Source organism: Pelmatolapia mariae, linkage group LG12 (assembly GCF_036321145.2).
Source record: "Pelmatolapia mariae isolate MD_Pm_ZW linkage group LG12, Pm_UMD_F_2, whole genome shotgun sequence".
Taxonomy (NCBI): domain Eukaryota; kingdom Metazoa; phylum Chordata; class Actinopteri; order Cichliformes; family Cichlidae; genus Pelmatolapia; species Pelmatolapia mariae.
In genome coordinates this window covers 4293919-4308170 of record NC_086237.1, presented here as the reverse complement: position 1 = coordinate 4308170, position 14252 = coordinate 4293919, and positions in this window count along the sequence as shown.

The window sequence follows — 14252 nt, the reverse complement described above, 5'->3', positions numbered from 1 at the left end:
ATGACTCAAATTTGGTGAACTGGTACTGCAAAACTCTACACACAAATCCCTACATTTTACAGTGCTTACACCATGTAGTCATGTAGAAAGCACTAGCATGCAATAATGTTAACGTAAGTCAGCATAGCTTGAGCCCAATTAGCACACAATTAACCAGGTGGAAACACTAGGAGTCAAAATTTAGCACACACCAATCAGAACCTGCGATGGATAGATAAAAGGGCCAAAGTCAGCTCATTCAGGTTTGAAACAATGGATCCAAAGAGATGCAAAGGAAGAGGACGTGGTGGAGAAAGAGGACGTGGTGAAAGAGGAGGACGTGGTGGAGAAAGAGGACGTGGTGAAGGAGGAGGACGTGGTGGAAGAGGGAGGAGGTGGAGAAAGAGGACGTGGTGAAGGAGGAGGACGTGGTGAAAGAGGAGGACGTGGTGGAGAAAGAGGACGTGGTGAAGGAGGAGGACGTGGTGGAAGAGGAGGAGGAGGTGGAGAAAGAGGACGTGGTGAAGGAGGAGGACGTGGTGAAAGAGGAGGACGTGGTGGAGAAAGAGGACGTGGTGAAGGAGGAGGACGTGGTGGAAGAGGAGGAGGAGGTGGTGAAGGAGGTGGAGGTGGAGAACGACGGCGACAAGGAAGGGGAAGAGCAAGGGCACGAAGACAGTCAGTCTCGGATGAAATTTGAGCCACTTTAGTTGACCATGTCCTTGTCCATGGGATGACTATGAGGGAGGCTGGGCAACGAGTACAACCAAATTTGAGTCGCTTCACTGTTGCCTCCATCATCAGAACCTTCAGGGAGGAAAACAGGTAGGTGTACTTGCAGTAAGACTGCTTTGTACAGTAACGTTTAAGTTACTGAATTTATGTGTCTTGAGTTTCAGTATGTTTCCATTATTTTCCTGTAAAATGAATGTGTGACAGTTACAGTAATGAGTGCTTCTATTTTTGTAGGACACAGAGACGACCACCTGGTGGAGGCAGGTTAAGGCTTTTGTCGGAGGAGCAAGAGAGGGAACTTGTAAACATGGTAATTGCAAATAATGTAATCCGCCTGCAAGAGATTCAAAGGAGAGTGATTGAGGATGATCATCTTTTTCGAGGCATAAATGCCATCAGCCTCTCCACAATTGACCGCATCCTCCGAAAGAATCAATTCCGGATGAAACAGGCAGTTTCGAACGAAACTCTGACAGAGTGAAAAACCAACGTGTGGAATATGTTCAGGTATGAGTTTTGATACTGTATAAGGTATTGTGTACCATCACAGCATGGCAGTTTATGCTGCCATTTCAGCACTCTTGAACTTTGGTTCAGGGTACCGATTGACGCTACTGTGTTATGTGTTTTGCAGAGAATCTTTGAGATTGAAGGACGGCCTGTTCCCCATGAAATGATCTTTCTGGATGAGGCAGGTTTTAACCTGACCAAAAGAAGGAGAAGGGGGAGGAACATAATTGGCCATCGGGCTATTGTAAATGTCCCTGGTCAGCGTGGGGGGAATGTCACTATGTGTGCAGCCATCAGCCAACGAGGGGTACTCCACCGCCATGCCGTACTAGGACCCTATAACACTATGCTTCTCCTTGCTTTTCTTGATGGTTTAAGACAACATATGTTCCAGCTGGACTACAGGGAACCAGCACAGCCAGAGCAGCCTCACTACGTTGTTGTGTGGGATAACGTCAGCTTCCATCGTGCTGCTCTGGTTCGTGACTGGTTTACCAATAACCCAAGGTTTTCTAATATCTTTCTGCCTGCATACTCCCCCTTTCTAAACCCGATAGAGGAGTTATTTTCGGCATGGCGGTGGAAAGTGTATGACCGAGAACCTTATGTCCGTGTTCACCTCCTTCAGGCCATGGAAGAGGCCTGCCTAGACATATCAGTAGATGCATGCCAGGGGTGGATCAGGCATGCAAGAGGATTTTACCCCCGCTGCCTGGCTGGGGCCAATATAGCCTGTGATGTGGATGAGATTCTCTGGCCTGACCCAGACCAAAGACAAGATGCTGTGGTGGGATAATGTTTCTGGTGTGTGTTGTACTGTATAGTACATGAATGACAATGTGCCACTGTACATACATTGGTTGCGTCTTTTGTGTTTATCATGTGACAAGGGTTTTGAAGGGGAGAACCATAAGCAACCTAATTGTTTTGGAACTATTGTTTTGAATTAATTGTACCAGTGTGCAAAACTCTGTTGTAGTGTGTGTGTTTTTGAGGGCTTGTGTTTGATGTCTGAGGGCAAAGTTCGGTTTTTCAGCAGGAGTGAATAGTTTTGGGTGTAGAGCTTCATTTTGACCTGGAAATAGGATGTTTGGGGAATTGAGTGAGATGTTATGGATTTGTGTTTACTGTTGTGCGGATATGAGGCGTAGTTTCAAGAAATGTGTTTTAGCAATCGAGAAAAACTGTAATTAAATAACTACTTCAATTACAAGAGAAACTAAGTCTCACTGAGGTTAAAAGCCAAAGAATAAAAGTGGGTTTTAAGACGTGATTTAAAAGTGGACAGTGAAGGGGCCTCTCTAACGTGCAAGGGCAGATTATTCCATAATTTAGGAGCTACGATAGAGAAGGCCCTGTCCCCTCTGAGCTTCCTCCTGGATCTCGGTACCTCCAGGAGCAGCTGGTCAGCTGACCTGAGAGACCGACAGGGTGTGTGCGGACAAAGAAGCTCAGAGAGGTAAGGCAGGCATTTAAAAACAAACATGAGAATTTTAAAATGAACTCTAAAAGACAGAGGCAGCTAGTGCAGAGAGGCTAGCACAGGGGTTATATGCTCTCTTTTACGAGTTCCTGTTAGGAGTCGTGCAGCTGCATTTTGAACCAGCTGCAGATATGAGAGCAACGACTGACTGACCCCCGCATAAAGTGCGTTACAGTCCAGGCGGGAAGAAATAAAAGCATGGATCACTGTTTCAAGGTGCTGCCTCGAAAGAAAAGATTTTACTCTTGCCAGTCGCCTTAAATGATAAAAACTGGACTTCACCACTGCCCTGATTTGATTGTCCAATTTAAAATCACTGTCCAACTTAAAACCAAGGTCAGTAACAACAGGTTTAAAATAGACTTCCAGGGATCCTAAATCTACAGAGGAGGACTCACAGGGACCACTAGGTCCAAACACCAACACTTCTGTTTTCTTTTCGTTAAAGTTTAAAAAGTTTAGAGCCAACCAAGCTTTAATGTCATCTAGGCATGTCAAGAGAGGTTTTATGGAAATGCCGTCCTTCTGCTTTAGTGGCAAATAAATTTGGCAGTCATTGGCATAACAATGAAATGAGATCCCATGCCTTCTAAGGATGGAACCCAGAGGCAATAGATACAGTAAAAAGAGCAGTGGCCCTAAAATTCAGCCCTGTGGGACGCCGCACGACAGAGAAGCAGAAGATGATTCGGAACCGAGAAGGAGACAGAGAAAGTTCTATCTGACAAATAAGACCTAAACCAATTAAGTGCAGTGCCACCAAGAGCAACTACATCATTTATTCGAGAAATTAGAATATTGTGGTCTACTGTGTCAAAGGCAGCAGTTAGGTCAAGCAAGACAAGAACAACATGGTTACCAGAATCACATGCCAGAAGGATGTCATTAAAAACCCTTAATAATGCAGATTCTGTGCTATGAAGGGTTTTCAAACCTGACTGAAAAACCTCAAAGATGCCATTATCATCTAGAAAATCTTTTAGTTGACTAAGAACAATTTTTTCTAAAACCTTGGAAACTAGAGGCAGCTTAGAAATAGGCCTATAATTAGCTAAAATTGTGTAATCAAGGTCAGGTTTCTTAAGCAGTGGCTTCAATACTCCTCGTTTGAAATTTGCAGGAACCACACTGGAAGACAGAATGCTGTTAATAATGTCAAGGACATACTGTCCTATACTAAGGAAAATATCTTTAAAAAATTGTGGAGGAAAAGGATCCCGAGGGGACCCTGCGGGCCTTATATGGCGAACCACATCCTCTAAAGTGGAGAGTGTCACAAGATCAAACTGAGTAAAAACAGCAGTGCAAGGGACAGAGACAGAGGGGTCAGAGTCAGGAGATGTGATAAGAGCCCTGGTGGTGACAACCTTTTCAGTAAAAAAGTTCAGAAAATTATTGCAAATCTCAGGAGAAACTTCCAAACAGACATTCAGTGGCATATTAAAAACAGTGTCAATGGTCCTAAATAACACGTGGGTTATGACAGTTGGAAAAAATAATATTTGCAAAATTTTCCCTTTTTGCCTCTTTAACAGTGTTCTGGTAGCGATGCCAACCGTCTTTTAGAATTTGAAATGACACCTGCAGTTTATCCTTTTTATATCTTCTGCTCGATGACATTCCTGCTTAACAGCACGAGTGCTCTCATTAAATCAAGGCTCAGGTTTAGCCTTGGGCTGGCTGGTTTTTAAAGGAGCCGCAGAGTCCAAGACGATTTGACAGCAAGAATAAAACCAGGAATTAAGCTCTTCTGTGTCAGAGGAGACCAAGTCAGAAGGGCCACCGAGCTGATTAAAAGCACCAGAAAACTGCGCGGCAGTGGAGGGGTTAATAAGCCGACAGCACTGAGTAGCAGCGCGAGATTTAACCGCAGTATGTGTAAAATCACTTTGAATAAGAGTTTAGAATTTCTCTGGTTCATTAGCTTTAGTCAGATAAGTCAGTAATCACTCAAGATTAGTTCCCAAGTCCTCCTGAATTCAAAGAAACATTCAGGGGATTCGGCGCTGTGCTTTCCCACAGGTGAACTCGGGTGAAATGAAAGAAGTAGTGGATGCCCTCCTCCTCTGGTGCAATGATAACTCAGAAAAGCTCCTTGGAGTAAGGAGATTAGGCTCAGAAGTGGTTCTTTCTAAGAATGTATATCTGTATTTATAAATGACATATTAAGGATGAGTAATGCTTAAAGAATGAGGAATTAAGCAGTGACCAATGACACGTTTAACAATGTGTCATTGTTATCCACTATTCTATGGATGTTTATGAGTACAAGGTCCTTTTTTCTATCAGGTAACCTAAAAAATGACTGACTGCACCTTTAAAAATACTAACTTAAATAAACCAAGATAACCCAGCAGTCCATAGGAAATAATGTGTGCACTATGTCACTAAAGTTATTGTCACTGCAAATTTAAAAGTAAACATAAATGAACCAAAGAGGAAGTGACATGACTTTGAAGACAGATGTGATCAGGTGGAAAGTGCAGAAAGCTGACTGATGTCGATCTGTGGCTGCATTAAATGTTGGCCTGTCCTGTATTAGGCATTCAGGATTTTCTTTGATGGCCATTTAGCTCTTATGGCATGAACTTGCTCAGTGCATTATTATTTGCTTTTCTACAGTCTGATATTTGTTTACTAATTGATCGATACAGTGTATTAAATAAGTGCATAAATAAGATGTTAAAAACCTCATCATCATATCAAACATGATCGATTTGGGGGGAGTTTGTTTGGCACATGCTGACTGCATTCTAATTATAACCAGAACAGGAGGTGAGAGCAGAGAACAAGAGTGCAGCAGTTTGGTGAAAGGAACAGGAAAGGTGAAGAAGAGGTGAGCATCCAAAAGACGAGCAAGAGGACAGTTTCAAAGGAGACATTATGGCACAATAAAAGCTGTAAGAGCAGAGATTCATTCATATTTTTACTATTTTTGCTTTAGCTTTTACTCCCGCTGCTTACAATAAATCCAATATAAAGAACAAACAAGAACAACTCAAATTGCATTGATTGTTTAGTTCAGTATCACTCTGTGATTGTTTGACATTTCATATAAATGTGACTATAAAATATAGTCAATAATATTAAAAAGGTGCTGTTACTGAGTGAAACTTCCAAAGATTTCAGGTCTGGATTTAGCCCCAGTGTTTTAAGATCCTAGCAGCGCTCGTATTTATGGCCACATTTTTCAAAGATACGAGCTTTCTGGGTGCTGACTCAGGGGGACCACTTTAGTTCATTGAAACATTAATGCCAGTTTAGTTTAAGACATTAAACTGGTCGCGGTTTGAATCCAATTGATAATAACAGAGCTATGCTGGACATAAGCAACTGTGTTAGTGTGACGCCCTGCGTATTTGAAGGATTACGATAAACTTCAGTTCTTACTGAATCTGTAACATTGCCTTGATCTGCCTACATCATTTTAAAATGCATTTTTTAAAATAGTTTGTGTTTTTAAATGAGTTTTGTGTCACTGTGCACAGAGAAAAACTCACCTGATGTAGTGGTAAGGCCATGTTCACCACTAGATGGAGACAACCTGGCACAGGTATTTTCTATAAACACTAAATTTCACATTGAAAAGCCTTGGTGGGAATTTTTGTTTGCATAAAAAGTAAAGGGAAAAATGTCTTGAGGTGTTTTTCCAGTGTTTTCAAAATTGTGTTTTTCAGATACACATCAAACTTCACACAGACAAACACACACACACAAAACAACAAAATATGTCAAATTACATGCACGTCTCATTCATTTTTTGAGAATCTCTCCACTTTTAGTTTTCATGGAAAATAACTTGTGTTATTCATGACATGACATCATTTCAAATAACTTTGTCAGGTCAGTAAATAGCTGCCACATAAGTATAAATCTAAATCATACATGTGTATTATAGAAAAAAGCAAAAACAGTTGTGCTGTTTATTCATAATAAATGGGTAGGGGTGCATAGTCCGTAAAAGTCACCAAGGCTCTGCAGAGCTCCAAACCTCCCCTGCCACAGACAGAAGCATCAAAAATGTGCGCTGGGAGCTTCATGGCATGGATTTCTACAGCCAAGCAAATCTATATGTATGTGGCCAAGAACCTTAGTCCATGTAGGGTATCTTAGCACAGTTTATTTGTGTCAGTTAGGTCAGCTAGTGGGAGGGCAGAGAGGGCAGCCTTTACATTATTTTATTGTAGAGTGAAAGGAACTGCCTATGAGCTTCTAATCAGGCAGAAATATTGACAGAAAATATATCAAAAGAAATACATTGATGAAAATCAAAGAAGAGAAATATTTATGTGATGTTCCATTTTCCTGAGAACTGATTGGCTGTGATGACTCCTGTTAAGATTCATAAATTGAGGGGGATTCCAAAATAACGACCACTGATCCTGCCGGGTGCAATTAGACGACATTTTAATGAATACACGCAGCGTGGAGCCAACACTGTACAGATTCAGTGTTGCACTCTCTTACAATAGTCCAAACACAGTATTTATAGGGGTGAAACAGTACAGCCCCCCTTCTGTTGCCAGGCAGACTCAATATCTCCTACGTCAATCCAAAACCACAATGACTTTTAACATAGTTTAAAAGAACATGTCCCGTCTCCATCCAGGTGCTTCCCCTCAGCTCGCCTTCGCTGTCGCTTGTCTCTGGAACATCCTGCACCTGCTTCTTCATCAAACAGTCACATATGCACGCACAATTTTGCAGTTGCAAGCAAAACATAATTAACTTTTACCTATATAACTGAGTCTATCTATGATGTGTGTGTATGTGGGTGTATGTGTGTGTCAGCTTCTGCTTGCACTTTGTTTCACCTCTCAGCTCCCCAGCTAGACCTTGTAACCTTTCCACTAGACAGAAGGCCAGCACGTACACAACTGAAACTGTATGTGTAATTTCTAGACTAAATGTCACACTCAAATGATGTTACTCAAAATATAAACGAGACTGCTTAACTCTTAAAACTTAAAACTTTAAAACTTAATCAACGCTTAATCAAAGATATAAATGCATAATAAAATAACCTGCTCAAAATACTTACACTCAGACTCTGCTTTCGGTTTCACTTTTGCAAAGCAAAAGTTAATGATTAGCCAAAGTTAATGATTGGCTAATCATTAACGCTAACCAAAAGTTTTTAACCCTCAAGAGACGACTTTCTGAGCCACAACTCCTTTAAAGGCACAGAATGCAATGTGTATGAAATCATTTCTATGTGTGTAATCTATTCATTTGGGACAGCGGCACTTTTAACATCCTCATAAAAAGCTCTCCTCTACCCTAGAAATAAATCTATTTAATATCTGTTTCTAAAGCCTACATTATAACAACTTATTCTAAAAATCAAAAGAAATCACACATTTCTGCTCGTCAAAATTTCACTAATCTTCCCCGTTATTATTATTATTCCCACAGTTTCCCTTTAAGTTTTCGTGTACAGCTTCTTATGAACACTGACATTTTATCTTCTGAACAGAATTCAGTTCATTTTAATCCTTTTTTTAGAAATAACAATTTCTGCCTCAGTACTACCATATCTAAATTATCAACAAACCCCAATAGTTATAAAATCATACTAAAACCCATTTCAATCCCCCTTTTTATTTGGACACATGTGTGTCCAAATAAAACTCAAAATGCATCACCCAGGCTTAACAAATTAAAGGGAAAAAAGGTTAGGCATATCATCTCTCCAAACACTTCAGCCATCCTCCTCTCGGGTATTTTGCTCTGGCCCTGAAAACCTGTGTTTAAGGAATAAAATCAATTTAATCATCATGACACATCTCCTCGAACTCCTTGCTCCATTCGAAATCTGGATCCTTGGAAATTCCTGGAAACAAAACCTGTACTTTACATTTCATAACCAACTCTCCCCCTTTATGATCCCATCTGTGTTATACCAAAAATGAACTTAAAACAGAACAGTTATCAATCATGTGTTACTTCAGTTAATGGTAACTTCAGTTACATCAAAAAATGTTTCCCTTTTCGCATTTAGCATTTTATAATGTATTAACATAATCCACCCCCAGTCAGTAAAACAGAAATTTTCTCCAAACAACTCAAAAATCAGCATCCCCAGAATTAAGTCTTCCACTCGTCTTGCTTATGACAAAAGCAAAACAAAGCATCCCATTTCTCTTCCTGGCATGGTAAATTGTTTGTCCACATTTATTCACCCCCACCTTGGTCCAGTCACTCACATTCACTCACACGCATTCACACATGATATTTGCTGATATGGGGCCTTCCACGCAAATAATGAGATACTCCACATCAGCAAAATGAGCTCAATCATTTGTTTTATTTCGTTTTCCTGTTTAGGAAAATAGTTCTCTAGGCTTTTGACTGGATTGAATCGCTACAATCCTTTTAGACAGAGACTCACAGCCAATCAGGTCCCCACGATGGACTCCTCTTCAGCCAATTACAATCTGAAAAGCCCACCTTATTTTTTCTCCCGAGAATTTTGTCAGCGCCGTTAGTTCACTCTCTTCCAGGCCTGCTTCAGAACAGAAAATGAGAAAAAGAGAGCTGATTATTAGCTCATCAAAACACAAAACAAAATCACCTGACAGGTTTTTCTAAGTGCACTGTTACCAAACTAATGGGCCCCCTTACACATCTCCATGTTTATTAAAACTCCCCCTATTGAAAATAAAAAACAACAACCTCAAAAATCTTAACCAATCTTAAATGTCACCCGTTCAACACACCGAAAACCTCGTCAAAAGCTGCACCGTTTTCCACACAACCATGTCTCCCTAGACACTTCACAATACTTATATTCAACATAAGATATACACCCATTACAACAACGTATCATCACTAAATTATAAATTTCCTGTCCAAATCTGCCCCTCTAAACAGACCTGACCACCGTAATCAATTATCCTGTTACTTTACCCTTATATATTTCGCCAAATAATCCTCCCCAGTCACTGCTCTGTTTCCTCAACTGAAAGCCTCCGACACACAGACACACAGGAAGTGTCTTCGTCACCACTCACTCCAGCTAATTTGCATACTTAGACATATCTCAACAAGTTAACCTAACAAGAGAAATACATGTTTAAACCTTATCACATTATTCAATCATGTTCATTTTCTTTCTATACTAATCACTTGCTTTGATCAATCAGTGCAAGAGCACTCCTAACTCACTCTTTTAAAAACTACTTTAATCACTTTTCTTTTGTTTGTTTTTTCCATAACTCACTCCCCTGTCATACAGCTTCTTTTGAGTTATTCCTCAACTCTGTTTTATCCAAGTGTATTTTCTTCAACATTCACACCATTTTAACACTCATGAAATTAGCAAGCTGATTTAATTACATATGTTTGTGTTCTTAGCCAAGTTTAATCACTGTCTATGCATTAATCTTCCTGAGCTTGTCTCTGTAAGGTTAGTGCGTTTTCCGTTTGTATGTGTGGTTTTTTTTAAATGTTTCTTTTACTGTGTTTCAGACTCCTTTTAGACAGCGTGTTTTCCTCTCTTTGACTCATCACATGTCATTGTTAATGACATTTCCCCTCTGGCTTTGCCCAGCGGCTGTACCCTTAAAGTCCCATCTCCACCAGTGAGTCCGAGCTCACACGGACTTAGGTCAAGTAGTCGTGACTGTGCCTGCCTTAGGTTGTCCCAGGATTTTCAGGTGGGATCTTACCCGTCATGGGCTATCCAGCCTTCCGTACTCGCCTGATACAGGGGCCAACTGGGCAATGGTGTTATCAGCTTAGGGGACACACTGGTTCTGGAAATTAAAGGAGTGTAAACTGCTTTCTTTATTTCATGTGTGTATTAAACTTTCCAACAATAATTTCACATGTAACAATTGTGTACATGCGTTTTCAATTCATTAATGTAATTGATAGTTCTTCTATTTATTTTCTCGGTCTTTCTCTTTTCTAAAACATATAATTAATATAATTTTATTACTTTCTCTTAAGACATTCATTCGCTTCATCTTCTTAGAGTTTACCTCGTCTGTTTCTCTCTGTCAGCTGTCTTGACACAGTCAGCTCCTTTTATGGGCATGCAAAGTTCCTCTCACAACCACCACTTCCTCTCACACACAGCAGCACAGTATTTTCTGTCTCTCTTTCCTGTTTCTACAGATTAATCAAACTCTTGTTTTCCATATTTACAGTCTACAAACCCTCTTTAGTTCTACTAAATCTTCGTCTAAAAACAATACACCCTTATTTCATGCACACCTTTAAATATTCTAACCTCTTTCAGACATCATGAATCGTCTCACACACACTGCCTTTTAGATATACTAAATTCTTTGCATTTCTACTCACAACATTCACACAGTTAAAATCACTCAGAATACGCTCTCCTAGGAGTATTTTAGACATGCTTTTCATAATCATAAAAGCAAGTCAAAGAAAAACAATTTAAACCTCTAATCATTCTCACAGCACACACATAACTGAAAAAAATAAAACACACCAGCATTTGTGGCTCAAGATAGGTTACTACTTTAAAATAATATATTGGTCTTAGGTACTGTACAATGCACTCAACATATATATATATATCTATCAAAAGTCAGTCAACTCCTATACATCTACAGTAATGAATCCACACTCTGTTTATACAATTGTAGTCAGCAAAACCAGCATCTCAGTCACAGGCTTTTAGCCATTTTTCAAACAATAGTTATAAAGCTCAATCACACTCTAAACTGAAACCAACACTCTCCATGCGCGTCACCGCTCCTCATTTGCATTCTCACACACACACCATCAGTGCACATCCGGCAGTGCACTGCTGACACAGAGACTCCTCTCACACAAAGATCTCTTATTTTATATTACACAGACGTCTTATAATTACAACTGCACAGATTTTAGGCCTCTCAGCTCCTAACTAATTTAGATAAATTTATCCTAACGGTCCAACCGATAAAGCCTCTGCTTTTTTGCGACCAATTCACCAGGCCAGACTCGAACTGCTCTGTCCAGATTTCTAACCCTAACTTAATTTACCAGTAGCCAAACAAGCGCAAATAGGAGACTCGAACTCCTAGCAATTTTGAAGGTTCCCAAGTTCTTCCCGGCTGTCGGCCGTACTAACCCTACTCTTCTGGGTAGGTCAAGGGTCAGCGTCCTGCCCAGGCGCAAGCGTTACTCTGCTGCCCTCAGGTGAATGTATGGCTATTCACCCTATGCAGCGAGCTTAACATAAGAGGAGATGGTTCCAGGAACAACAGGACACATCGCTTTGTCTTTTGCCTTTAACTGAAGACCGTTTTTTCCTCTTTTAATTTGTAAGACTGTGAACATACAGTAAAATAATATGTAAGCATCAGTATTTACATATTTTGTAACCAAAAACAAGTTAGTAACATAGCTTTCCTTATGCTTTACATTCACCATAAACATCTTTCTTTACACGTTCAAATACCCTTTTAAGTGACATGAAAGTAACAAATCTTACAGAAAATAAAGCTAGACAGTGCTTACTTACAGATTATGGTTCAACAAACTCCCCAACGATGTAAACTGGACTTAAAGTTGTGCAGCTTGCTTTCTTGCTCCAGGCATTTTCTCACACTGCCTGCGTGAACTTCTCCTGCTGCTTATAACACATCACCAAAAGGGGGCAGTGTAGTGCACACAAAATAACTAAAGAAGAAGCCACAAAACTCAAGGGGTAATACTGCCCACTGGTGGGAAAACTGAGAAATGACCCAGCCAAAGAAACCCAATAAACAACAACAGAGGGGCAGAATACTCCCTGCCTGACATCCGTGGAATGTCATTTTCAACTAACATGTAAGAAGCAAGTGACATACAATGAAACAAAGTTTCTGCTTTTAAGTACAATCCTTAGACACCAATAGCACAACCTCACTTATAGGCCTTATGTAACACCTGTGTTCACCCTTGCGGAAAATCTTCACCTCTATTTTCCTTACAAGCCCATCCTCACTGGGAAAGGTTTTGGTGATAAGTCCAAGTGGCCAGTTGTTCCTATGTTCGAGTGTCTCTCTTAAAAAAACAACATCACCTGTTTGTAGGTTAGGCTTTACTGTTTTCCATTTGTGGCGGTCCTGAAGTCCTGAGATGTATTCTTTTTTCCATCGTCTCCAGAAGACATCAGCGAGGTATTGTACACGCTTCCATTGAGCTTTGAACAGATCACTGTTTCCAAACTGACCTGGTGGGATTGGTGGGGTCGTAACCTTTTGCGTGAGCAGCATGGCAGGGGTAAGGATGACTGGGTTATCTGGATCTGCAGAAACTGCTGTTAACGGACGAGCATTCACTATTGCAGTGACTTCGGCCATTAAGGTCACCAGTATTTCATGGGTAAGCTTTGCATTCCTGTGTTCTAGGAGCATTGCATGAAGGATTTTGCGCGTGACCCCAATCATGCGCTCCCAGGAGCCAGCCATGTGCGACGCATGTGGGGGGTTGAAAAGCCATTTGCAGCCAGAGTCTTCCAGAAAGCTGTTTAGTTTGCTGTTGTAGCAGCCCTGTTTGTCTATTTGCAGCTCTTTGCAGGCACTCACAAAATTTGTCCCACAATCGGACCTAAGAAGTTTGACTGCACCTCTGATGGCAAAAAAACGACGCAGGGCATTGATGAATGACGACGTGTCCATTGATTCTATAACTTCAATGTGAATGGCCCGTGTGCTCATGCACGTAAATATGACTGCCCATCGCTTTGCATCCGCTTGCCCACCACGCGTTTTTCTGACAGTGACAGCCCAGGGCCCAAACACATCAAGCCCTACATGTGTGAAAGGAGGGTCAGTGGACAGCCTGTCCTCTGGTAGCTCAGCCATAATCTGTTCCTGCTGTCGACCTCTTAGTTTTCGACATGTCACGCAGCTGAATATCATTTTGCTTATTGCTCTTTTTCCTCCCACAATCCAAAAGCCTGCAGCTCTTACTGCCCCTTCAGTAAAATGTCTGCCCTGATGGCATACTTTCACATGGAAGTGTCTTATAACGAGCTGGGAAAGGTGGTGTTTGGATGGGATGAGGATAGGATTTGTTTCATCTGAATTCAACTGTGCTCGTCTTAGTCTCCCACCCACTCTGAGGATTCCATTTGTGTCGAGAAATGGGTTCAGTTTGCTAAGTGGGCTTGAACTTTTGAGGGGCATACTCTTTTCAAGCTGTCTTATGTCTTCTGCATAGACTTCTCTTTGGACGGTGCGAATGATAATGATCTTAGCTTGATCAAGCTGCTTTTCGGTTAAATGCTCACTACAGCTGTGCCAGCCCTGACAGGAGCCTTCTATGTTCTGCTTAAAGGACTGAACAATGTGTCGGAGTTTAGATATAGCTTTCAGTAGTACATTCCAACTTGAAAACCTTTCGAATCTGGCACTACCGAGAACATCCTTTGCAAGAGTGGTAACACAAGTAGTTAACTCATGACGCAGTTCGTTGTCAGTCTCTGGGTCTACAAGATCAAACGACTCTGCCTGAGATTGACCTATTTCTGACTTGGTAAGGAAAGCGGGTCCAGTGAGCCATGTGGAGGTAGAAAGCTGCTCAGCAGGTAATGCGCGCG